This window comes from Manis pentadactyla, chromosome 17, assembly GCF_030020395.1.
Source record: "Manis pentadactyla isolate mManPen7 chromosome 17, mManPen7.hap1, whole genome shotgun sequence".
In the NCBI taxonomy this organism is placed as follows: Eukaryota; Metazoa; Chordata; class Mammalia; order Pholidota; family Manidae; genus Manis; species Manis pentadactyla.
This window is the reverse complement of record NC_080035.1, coordinates 25,501,475-25,512,463: the sequence shown is the minus strand read 5'-3', so window position 1 is coordinate 25,512,463 and position 10,989 is coordinate 25,501,475. Positions and strand designations below refer to the sequence as shown.

Sequence of the window (10,989 nt, the reverse complement as noted above, 5' to 3'; positions counted from 1 at the left end):
TCCCCACAACTACCTCTATCGCCATGAAAAGGCAGAAGAATTTGATCCAGACCAAAATCACAGAGACAATTCCTAGAAGGAGCTTGAAGAGATAGGCTTAACCAATCTCCCTGAAAAACAATTCAAAATATAGGTCATTACCATGCTGATGGAGCTGCAGAATTAATGGACATAGTAGGGAGGGAGACTACAGAAATAAAACCATCTCTGGAAGGATTTAAAAGCAGAATGGATGAGATGCAAGAGGCCATTGATGGAATAGATACTAGAGAACAGGAACACACAGAAGCTGATGCAGAGAGAGATAAAAGGATCTCCAGGAATGAAACAATATTAAGAGAACTGTGTGACAAATCCAAAGGGAACACTATCTGCATTATAGGGGTACCAGAAGAAGAAGAGAGAGAAAAAGGGATATAAAGAATATTTGAAGAAATAATTGCTGGAAACTTCCCCAAACTGGGGGAAGAAATAGTCGCTCAGACCACAGAAGTACACAGAACTCCCAACAGAAGGGACCAAGGAGGACAACACCAAGAAACATAAGAATTAAAATGGCAAAGATCAAGGAAAAGGACACAGTTTTAAAGGCACCTAGAGAGAGGAAAAACATCACCTAAAAAGGACAACCATTCAGGCTATCATCAGACTTCTCAACAGAAACCTTACAGGCCAGAAGTGAATGGCATGATATATTCAATGCAATGAAACAGAAGGGCCTTGAACCAAAAATACTGTATCCAGCACGAATATCATTTAAATATGAAGGAGGGATTAAACAACTCCATAACAAGCAAAAGTTGAGGGAATATGCCTCCCACAAACCAACTGTACAGTATATTTTAGAGGGACTGCTCTAGATGGGAACATTCCTAAGGGTAAATAGATGTTACCAGAGAAAAAAATCACAACAATGAAAGCAGACCAAACAAATACTAAATAAAGACAAAAAATAAAATCAAATACCCACAAAAACAGTCAAAGGAAACACAAAACAGCACAAAATAAAATGCTCAACATATAAAGAATGGAGGAGGAGGAATAAGAAGGGAGAGAAATAAAGAATCATCAGACAGTATTTATAATAGCTCAGTAAGTGAGATAAGTTAGACAGTAAGATAGAAAAGAAGGTAAACTTTAATCTTTGGTAACCATGAATTTAAAGCCTGCAATGGCAATTAAGTACTTATCTTTCAATAATCACCCTAAATGTAAATGGACTGAATACACCAATGAAAAGACACAGAGTAACAGAATGGATAAAAAAGCAAGACCCATCTATTTGCTGCTTACAAGAGACACAACTCAAACCCAAAGACATGAACAGACTAAAAGTCAAGGGATGGAAAAGATATTTCATGCAAACAAGGATAAAAAAGCAGGTGTTCTGGTACTAGTATCAGACAAAATAGACTTCAAAACAAAGAAAGTAACAAGAGATAAAGAAGGACATTACATAATGATAAAGGGGTCAGTCCAACAACAGGATATAACCATTTTAAATATATATGCACCCAACACAGGAGCAACAGCATATGTGAAACAAATACTAACAGAACTAAAGGAGGAAAAAGAATGCAATGCATTCATTTTAGGAGACTTCAACATACCACTCACTCCAAAGGATAGATCCACCAGACAGAAAATAAGTAAGGACACAGAGGCACTGAACAACACACTAGAACAGATGGACCTAATAGACATCTATAGAACTCTACATCCAAAAGCAACAGGATACACATTCTTCTCAAGTGCACACGGAACTTTCTCCAGAATAGACCACATACTAGGACATAAAAAGAGCCTCAGTAAATTCAAAAACATTGAAATTCTACCAACAAACTTTTCAGACCACAAAGGTATAACTAGAAATAATTTGTACAAAGAATGCAAAAAGGCTCACAAACACATGGAGGCTTAACAACATGCTCCTAAATAATCAATGGATCAATGACCAAATTAAAATAGAGATCAAGCGACACATGGAAACAAATGACAACAACAACACAAAGCCCCAAGGTCTGTGGGACGCAGTGAAAGCAGTCTTAAAAGGAAAGTGTATAATAATCCAGGCATATTTAAAGAAAGAAGAACACTCCCAAATGAATAGTCTAGCAACACAATTATCAAAATTGGAAAAAGAATAACAAATGAGGCCTTAAGTTAGCAGAAGGAGGGACATAATAAAGATCAGAGAAGAAATAAATAAAATTGAGAAGAATAAAACAATAGAAAAAAATGAAGCTAAGAGCTGGTTCTTTGAGAAAATAAACAAAATAGATAAGCCTCTAGCCAGACTTACTAAGAGAAAAAGAGAATCAACACACATCAACAAAATCAGAAATGAGAAAGGAAAAATCATGACAGACCCCACAGAAATACAAAGAATTATTAGAGAATACTATGAAAACCTATATGCTAATGAGCTGGAAAACCTAGAAGAAATAGACAACTTTTTAGAAAAATACAACCTTCCAGGACTGACCAAGGAAGAAACAGAAAATCTAAACAATCCCATTACCAGCAAAGAAATTGAATCAATAATCAAAACTTACCCAAGAACAAAACCCATGGGCCAGATGGACTTACCTCAGAATTTTATCAAACATACAGAGAAGATATAATACCCATTCTCTTCAAATTTCTCCAAAAAATAGAAGAGGGGGAAATACTCCCAAACTCATTCTCTGAAGCCAACATCACCCTAATACCAAAACCAGGCAAAGACCCAGCCATAAAAGAAAACTATAGACCAATATTCCTGATGAACATAGATGCAAAAATACTCAACAAAATATTAGCAAACCAAATTCAAAAATACATCAAAAGGATCATACACCATGACCAAGTGGGATTCATCCCAGGGATGCAAGGATGGTACAACATTCGAAAATCCATCAACATCGTTCACCACATAAATAAAAAGAATGACAATAACCACATAATCATCTCCATAGATGCTGAAAAAGCATTTGACAAAATTCAACATCGATTCAAGATAAAAACTCTCAACAAAATGGGCATAGAGGGCAAGTACCTCAACATAATAAAGGCCATATATGATAAACCCACAGCTAACATCATACTGAACAGCGAAAGGCTGAAAGCTTTTCCTCTGAGTTTGGGTACAAGACAGGGATGCCCACTCTCCCCACTGTTACTTAACATAGCACTGGAGGTCCTAGCCATGGAAATTAGACAAAACAAAGAAATAAAAGGTCTCCAGATTGGTAAAGAAGAAGTCAAACTGTCACTGTTTGAAGATGACAGGATATTGTACCTAAAAATCCCTAAAGACTCCACTCCAAAACTACTAGGTCTAATATCGGAATACAGCAAAGTTTCAGGATACAAAATTAACACACAGAAATCTGTGACTTTCCTATACACTAACAATGAACTGATAGAAAGAGAAATCAGGAAAACAATTCCTTTCACAATTGCATCAAGAAAAATCAAATACCTAGGAATAAACCTAACCAAGGAAGTGAAAGACCTATACCATGAAAACTATAAGACACTCTTAAGAGAAATTAAAGAGGTCACTAACAGATGGAAACTCATCCCATGCTCGTGGCTAGGAAGAATTAATATCATCAAAATGACCATCCTGCCCAAAGCAACATACAGATTTGATGCAATCCCTACCAAATTACCAACAGCATTCCTCAACGAACTGGAACAAATAGTTCAAAAATTCATATGGAAACACCAAAGACCCCAAATAGCCAAAGCAATCCTGAGAAGGAAGAATAAAGTGGGGGGGATTTTGCTCCCCAACTTCAAGCTCTATTACAAAGCCACAGTAATCAAGACGATTTGGTACTGGAATAAGAACCGTGCCACAGACCAGTGGAATAGAATAGAGACTCCAGACATTAACCCAAACATATATGGCCAATTAATATATGATAAAGGAGCCATGGACATACAATGGGGAAATGACAGCCTCTTCAACAGATGGTGCTGGAAAAACTGGACAGCTACATGTAAGAGAATGAAACTGCATCACTGTCTAACCCCATACACAAAAGTAAATTTGAAATGGATCAAAGACCTGAATGTAAGTCATGAAACCATAAAATTCTTAGAAAAAAACAGAGGCAAAAATCTCTTGGACATAAACATTAGCGACTTCGTCATGAACATATCTCCCTGGGCAAGGGAAACAAAAGCAAAAATGAACAAGTGGGACTATATCAAGCTGAAAACCTTCTGTACAGCAAAGGACACAATCAATAGAACAAAAAGGTACCCTACAGTATGGGAGAATATATTCATAAATGACAGAGACGATAAAGGGATGACATCCAAAATATATAAAGAGCTCACACACCTCAACAAACAAAAAGCAAATAATCCAATTAAAAGTGGGCAGAGGAGCTGAACACTTCTCCAAAGAAGATATTCAGATAGCCAACAGACACATGAAAAGATGCTCCACATCACTTGTCATCAGAGAAATGCAAATTAAAACCACAATGAGATATCACCTCACACCAGTAAGGATCGCCACCATCCAAAAGACAAACAACAACAAATACTGGTGAGTTTGTGGAGAAAGGGGAACCCTCCTACACTGCTGGTGGGAATGTAAATTAGTTCAACCATTGTGGAAAGCAGTATGGAGGTTCCTCAAAATGCTCAAAATAGAAATACCATTTGACCCAGGAATTCCACTTCTAGGAATCTACCCCAAGAATGCAGCACTCCAGTTTGAAAAAGACAGATGCACCCCTATGTTTATCGCTGCACTATTTACAATAGCCAAGATATGGAAGCAACCTAAATGTCCTTCAGTAGATGAATGGATAAAGAAGATGTGATACATATACACAATGGAATATTACTCAGCGATCAAAAAAAAACAGATCCTACCATTCGCAACAACATGGATGGAGCTAGAGGGTATTATGCTCAGTGAAATAAGCCAGTTGGAGAAAGACAAGTACCAAATGATTTCACTCATATGTGGAGTATAAGAAGAAAGCAAAACTGAAGGAACAAAACAGCAGCAGAATCACAGAACCCAAGAAAGGACTATCAGTTACCAAAGGGAAAGGGCCGGGGGAGGATGGGTGGGAAGGGAGGGATAAGGTTGGGAAAAAGAAAGGGGGCATTACGATTAGCTTGTATAATGTGAGGGAGGGTATGGGGAGGGCTGTACAACACAGAGAAGACAAGTAGTGATTCTACAGCATCTTACTGTGCTGATTGACAGTGACTGTAATCGTGTTTGTTGATGGAACTTGGTGAAGGGGGGAGCCTAGTAAACATAATGTTCTTCATGTAATTGTAGATTAATGATAACAAAATAAAAAAATACCATAGACTGGGTGTCTTTCCAGCAACCGAAATTCATTTCTCATTGTTTCTAGAAGCTGGGAAGTCAAAGATCCTGCGTAAGAAGTTGCTCTTTTTGATGATAGCCCACTTCCTAGAGAGCCATCTTTTCACTGTACCTGCCATGGCAGAAACAGGCTGTGGAGCTGCATGTGGACTCTTTTCTAATAGCATTATTCCCATCATGAGGGCTCCATCCTAATGACATAGGCATTGTCCGAAGTCCCCAGCCTCCTAAAACTACAACACAGTTCATTAGGTTTCAAAATATGAATGTTAGAGGAGTACACAAATACTCAATCTGTAGCAGTGAGCATAGGCCCTAATATTTAAGAAGAAAAATACACAGCCGAAAGGGAAAAATAATTCAGAATAGACAAGATGCAGTATTGAATGCTTAGTGCAACAATATCATTAAGGTTCATGCCTGGAGAGTAGAAAATCACTTTTGATAGATATTGTTAGGCCATAGTAAAATAACAAAGGAAAGAATGACATGGAATATGCATATTAAGATAATTATTTGGGATAAAATACCAATGTCATATAACAGGGCTGTATGAGCTTTAGTCAAAATAGACCTATGTTTAACTTGCTGAACTACCACTTGCTATCAAACTATTTTAGTTATTTAAACTCCATCTCATTATTCATCCCTTATAGAATCATTGTGAGGAAAACAAAATACATTAAGCAACGAGGAGATATGTCAAGTGTGTATAAAATGATAATTAATGTCTCCTATACCATTTTGTTTAAACTTTACATCTTATTTTAGAAACCATAACCATGTCCTATATTTGGAAGATGGAGAAATAGTTAATTTCATTGGCATGTGAGGTTAGTGCCTCAAAGGAATGTAAAGCAAAAGGAAATTGCGTAAATTTATCTTTGATCCCTACCCACTTTTTTTTTTCCTACCTCTATCTAATAACCAGTCACCCTCTCTTCTTTCCCTTCCAAGTGATAATGGTCCTGTTTGATACCTGCAATAGTACATTTAGGCATATTATCACACTGGGTCATATTGTGTAGAAACATATGCCTAATCACAGTGCCCTTTACAGAGATGATCAAGAGTATAAAAGCATATGTAGTGGAATGCAACCTATGAAGGATCACTTGCAAATTCAGTATAGTAGAGTAAGTAACAGAAGGCCTCAGGAATGAGCAACACCTCAGAAATGACAACATTATCTTTTATTTTTTTTATTAAGGTATCACTAATATACACTCTTATGAGGGTTTCACAAGAAAAACAATGTGGTTATTACATTCACCCTTATTATCGAGTCCTCCCACCACACCCCATTGCAGTCACTGTCCATCAGTGTAATATATTATTTTTTGTTTAAAATGCACTAAAATATATAAAGAAATAAAATAACTTTTTCCCCAGTTTTTTACAGTGTATCTCCATAGCCCAATTAAATTGTTTTTTATTTCTACCCAATGGCCCCATGACTAACATGCTATAGCAGGTTTTGACTTCTTGGAAGTTGTATTGATTCTGACCCATTTTAACACCTTTCTTTGTAATAAGTTTGCTTCTTCTGGAGATGAATCAAATGTGTTGCTGCCCTGACTAGTTCCCTTCACTGTATGAAAACACCACAGGAAACTGATGTCCCACAAACTTTATACAGCTCTTCTGTGTTCATGTCAAAACCATCTGCTACTACTTTCTACTTCCCATATATCTATTAGAGGGACAGAAACAATGTAATCTGTTGGTGACATTTATTATGAAAAGTGCAACAAATAAATTAAAAAAGGACACAAATGTTGCTTAAATATTTATTATTATTTCTACCCCCACTTTTAACTATTGAATTCAATAAATATGTGTTGAGAGCCTATTATATATACAGGCAGAATGTTGGGTATGTCAGGGAGGAAGAGAATGGTTAAGTTACAGCATGTTTTGAAAAAATCATCCAAATTATTGAAAAAAAGTATTTTAAACCTTTTTCAGGGGCACTGTCTTTGTCATGTCCCTCCACTGCATAATGGGAAAAGGCATAATTATAGGGAGAAAAAGAAATACAATCCATTGTAGTCCAACAGAACTACATAACAATGTCTTTGTGCTATATATTATGTGCTACCAAAGGGATAAAACATTGATAGTTGACAAATGAATGTATACTAATTAATGAAATGCCTTAATTTTGTCATGTCATATCAACACCTCTCTGTACAAAGGAGAGAATCTTTATTTTCTCAGGATTGTTAGAGTTTTATATTTGTATGACATCAGTTGGATATATTAAAAACATATCTTTGTATTGCTAAATGATACACATGAGCATTCTATTTGACCCACAAATCAGTATTCTTTTAGGGGGACTCAAACCAACAGGCTATATTGGAAAAGGTTTAGCAAGTTGTGGCTTAATCTTGATGTTTGAGTCCTGACGTCCGAAAGACACCTTTGATCTCTAAGATCTGGTAACTAAGTTTTGCCAACTCAAGTGTTTGACAAAGGGATATTCAGATAGCCAAAAGACACATGAAAAGATGCTCTTTTCTACCTGGATGCCCTTCTTCTATCTGGAGTCTACCTGACCCTCTACTAGATATATTCCTTGGCATTTGTATTCCCCTTCTTTCACATGGTAGACTTGTGCTGACTGGAGTTGGGTGTGCAGATAAAACCCTAGTACATTAGGCTCTGTGTGACTAGCCTGAGGACAGGCCTCATTAAGAGGCTCCTGCATATTTTTAAATGCTTTCTTTTTCCCTCTCCCTGCTGAAAGCAAGATGGGACTTTTCCCCAATATTTATTGTGAGAATCTGTTGAGTTCCTAAAGGTAAATTTCACAATATTGTTGGGGCCTCCCTTATGACTGGGTACTCCTGAACTTTTAACTCTCAGACTTGTGCACAATCAACCTCCAGCAATTTGTGACTTACAGTTCAAATATTCCTCCCCAGCTCTGGTTCCCATGGTGGTTTTCAGTTGTGGGTCTCTGCTTAGGTAAACCATGATTCCCTGCATTAGATCCCCTGAGTGTCTGTCTCTTCAATCTTGAGGGCAGGTGTTTGCCCTGTGTCATTCCCTCTCTTATGTATCTAAGAAAAATTTTTGATACTTTTACCTGCTAGTATGGAGTGGCAAATTCCAAGCTCCTTACATGCAAAACTGGAAAGTAGAAATTTTGATTAACCTCTTTGGAAAAGAAGTGATGACTTATACTGGATTTCTGTACAAACTAAACATCTGACCCATGGATGTCATATGATTCTCCAGTATGATAGTTCCATGTTGGTGTGGGGTCAAGTCAGACTCAATGACTAACAGGGTAATAAAGAGCCAAGAATCTTCATTTGTCAAATATAAATGTCAAATAAAAAAAATCTAACCTAGGCCCAGTGATGTCTTGGCTTTACATGAAAAAGTGGCAACTATTCTTCAGAGTGTAGTGTGACTCTTCTCCCCAGTCTAAACCTTTAAGCAAATACATTGATTCAACAAAGCTCTCAATTCACAAACGTTCCTCTAAATAGCGAGGATTTGTTCACTGATGACTCAACTAAGTTAAAATCCAACTTAGTGTGTGTGCACTGGGATGCTGTTTATTTTTAATCTCAGTGGTAGCTACGTAGAACTGAAAACAGAGGTGATTGGTCCACTCACTGGGCAAAAATCTCTTAGCTTACTTCAACACTTTGTGAGACGGATTTTTTATATTTTTTGCAGACCTTTGGTTCCTGCCAATGAGCTGTCTGTTCGGTCTGCCACTTGGAAAACCACTGAATGGCAGAGTAAAGGTATCACTCTTTGGGTCTATGAACTCTGCAAACAAGGCATGGATGCCAATCCAATTGTCTGGGTCACTCTGGTAGATCCACAGTAAAGGCTCATTCTCTGATGAGATTGAATAGAACCAAGCTGATGATGGAACTTAAATTTCCTAGAATGTTACCAATGACTATATGGCCCCATAATTGTACCGGACATAGCAAGAGTCAACCATCTCAGACCAGGCACAAAGTAAAGGGCTCTGTGTTTCTGATATGGAAGTTATAACTGAATGCCAAACTTGTAAATCTTGACAGAAGTTGACCCAGTTTTCTTGATAACAGAGATCATATTTCATGATGTATTGCTGTACTCACTCTTGGTAGATCAACTAAAATTTTTGATCCCCTTCTCAAAGTTATTGGTGGTTCCCATAATACCCTTGGTATTGTTGATATTCAAGTTTAATCAGCCATTTGAGGTCCTTGAAACTAATCAATATCATGTGTTTAGCATTCAAGACCATTCTTAGTGTGACACTGATGTACCTTTCAGTACAAGTGTCACTCAACAATGAGATGACAGTCAAGGCATCACCTGGATCTTCCATATACAATGTCTTCTGCAGGCATCTGAATTTCTTGAGCATCCTACCTACTTCCTCAGACATCAACATCACTTATCGTCAGGTAAATATAAATCAAAGCCACAATGAGATATCACCTCACACCTATTAGAATGGCTATTATGACAAAGACAAGAGATAACAAGTATTAGGAAGGATGTGAAAAGGGAACCTTAGTGAGCTGTTGGTGGGAATGTAAATTGGTACAATCACTATGAAAAAAAGTACAGAGGTTCTTGGAAAAAATTTTTTAAAAACTACTATGTAATCCAGCAATTCTACATCTTGATATATAGCTAAAGGCAATAAAATCACTATCTTGAAGAGATATCTGTACCCTCATAGCATTATAGTATCATTTATAATAGTCAAGACATGGAAACAACCTAAGTTCTATGAATGGATGAATGGGTAAAGAAAATGTTTAAACACACACACACACACACACACACACACACACACACACACACACACACAGAGTTGACTCAGGAACAAGTCAAGCATAGGTGTGCCCACCCCCTTGCATGCAAAAATCCATATGTAACTTTTGACTACCCAAAAGCTTAACTACTAATAGTCTACTGTTGATCAGAAGCCTTTACCAGTAACATGAAACAGTCAATTAACACATATTTTGTATGTTATATGTACTATATACTATATTCTTATTCAAGTATGATAGAGAAAAGGAAATGTTAAGAAAATAATAGGGAAGAGAAAATATATTTATAGTACTGTACAGTACTTATTGAAAAAAATCCACATATAAGTGGACCCACACAGTTCAACTCATGCTGTTCAGGGCTCAACTATATATATGTATGTGTATATAAATATATATATATATATATATATATATATATATATATATATATATGTTTACACACACATAAATATTATTCAGCCATAAAAAAGAAGGAAAACTTGCCAATTGTGACAACATGGATGGACCTTGAAGGTGTTATGCTAAGTGAAATAAGTCAAATAGAGAAAGAAAATACGGCATGATTTTTCTCATATGTATAATCTAAAAAAGCCAAACTCAGAGAAACAGAGTAATATGATGGCTGCCAGAGGTTAGGGGATGGGGGAAATGAGGAGATGTTGATCAAAGGGTATCAACTTCCAGTGATAAGATGAGTAAGTTCTGGAAATCTAATATTCAGCATAGTAACTATGGTTAACATTACTTTACTATATACTTGACATTTTCTAAGAGTAATCTTAAATGTTTTCACCAAAAAAAAACAATTGTAATTTTGTGAGGTGATGGATG

At 36.6% G+C, this 10,989-nt stretch overlaps 1 long non-coding RNA gene across 1 annotated transcript in view; it reads right to left on the bottom strand.

Moving 5' to 3' along the window:
• Positions 1 to 5,475: 5,475 nt before the first annotated feature.
• The window catches only part of LOC130681407 (uncharacterized), a 128,415-nt gene continuing 122,901 nt past the window's right edge, over positions 5,476 to 10,989 (bottom strand). Inside the window, exon 3 of the long non-coding RNA XR_008994536.1 lies at positions 5,476 to 5,583. This is a non-coding gene — a long non-coding RNA (uncharacterized LOC130681407). The remainder of the gene's footprint in view (positions 5,584 to 10,989) is intronic.